Source organism: Octopus bimaculoides, unplaced genomic scaffold (assembly GCF_001194135.2).
Source record: "Octopus bimaculoides isolate UCB-OBI-ISO-001 unplaced genomic scaffold, ASM119413v2 Scaffold_110310, whole genome shotgun sequence".
Taxonomy (NCBI): domain Eukaryota; kingdom Metazoa; phylum Mollusca; class Cephalopoda; order Octopoda; family Octopodidae; genus Octopus; species Octopus bimaculoides.
The window spans coordinates 71636-73447 of NW_026430925.1; positions in this window are offsets into that span (position 1 = coordinate 71636).

Sequence of the window (1812 nt, forward strand, 5' to 3'; positions counted from 1 at the left end):
ACATACATATATATGTGTGTGTATATGAATGTATATGTGTTTATGCATATATATATACATACCTAAATTCATATACATGCACAGATTTACATACATACATCCACACACACACACTCACATATATATATGTACATATATACATGCATAAATACACATGCATACATACATGTGTGTGTGCGTGTGTGCATAAATATGCACAAATTTACATACACCCATACATATATATTTATATATATATTTCACAATGCATATACATCATCGTTATTATTATTATTATTATTATTATTATCATTATTACATTTTGGTGTTATTTAAAGATTAGCGTTACTCCCCCCCCCCTCCGAAAGTAAAGAAACCTTATGGAGAGTGTGACTGTTATCGAATAAACAATATTTCAACACTTTGTGTGTCTGCCACATGTTCAAAATAATCGTCAGGGCATTTTTGATTATTATTATTATCATATCCGGTTCGCCAGTCCTCAGTCAAATCGTCCAACCCATGCTAGCATGGAAGGCGGACGTTAAACGATGATGATGATGATGATGATCGTTATTATTATTATTATTGTTGTTAGTAAGATCGTTGCCAGTGCCCCTGGACTGGCTCTTGTGCAGGTGGCACATAAGATGCACCATTTTGAGCGTGGCCGTTGCCAGTACCGCCTGACTGGCCTTCGTGCAGGTAACACGTAAAAGCACCCACTACACTCTTTGAGTGGTTGGCGTTAGGAAGGGCATCCAGCTGTAGAAACTCTGCCAAATTTAGATTGGAGCCTGGTGTTGCCATCCTGTTTCACCAGTCCTCAGTCAAGTCGTCCAACCCATGCTAGCATGGAAGGCGGACGTTAAATGATGATGATGATGATGATGATCGTTATTATTATTATTATTATTGTTGTTGTTATTCTCGTGAATTTCTTTTCTACAATACCTCAGTCTCCCCCATGACTCTCTAAACTAATTCACTGTTTTCTTTTTTCTCTTTTCTTTTCTTTCTCTGCAGGTTTTGGCTGTCGGCATACCAACCACTCTTCCCAGGTCACTCAACCACTCAAACACAGGACGTCACCTGCTGCTGGACCACCGGACCACCGTAACACTAAGAAACTCGGCCTTTCCTGATGCACAGATACTCAGTCCATTCACTCAGTTACTGACCCGCTCACTCATTGAGCAAACTCAACAACTCAGGTACACTCACTTGGCCACTGAGTCACTCAACAACTGATACCTGCTCATTCAAGCACTGAACTATTCAACCAATGAGTGACTCAGTCATTGAGGCCCTTTAACTACGATACACCCATTTGATCACTGGGTCACTGAACAACTGAGGCCCATTCGCTCAAAGACTGAGGCACGTTTGCCCAACGTCTGAGGCACGTTCGCCCAATGACTGAGGCACGTTCACTCAACGACTGAGGCACGTTCACTCAATGACTGAGGCATGCTTGCTCAACCACTGAGTGTCTTGGTTACTGACTTAGCCAAAACCTAAGATATGCACCCTCGACCACTGAATCTCTCACCAACTGGATTGTTCAACTACTTTGTTAACTCAATATCTAAGGCCCACTTGCTCAACAGCTGAGCTGCTCAACAACCAAGTGACTCAGCCACTGAGTCACTCAAACTCTCAACCACTCAACGGCTGAGTCACTCACCCATTAACCCCTCCAGCCACTCAGAGACACTTGGCTATGCCGTCCTCCAAACATGAAGACCATGCCTCGTATATTACTGGTACTTTTCACACTCAGTGTGGTCACGTTGATGTTGATTGCTCGTTGTGGGCTCAACATTGACCATT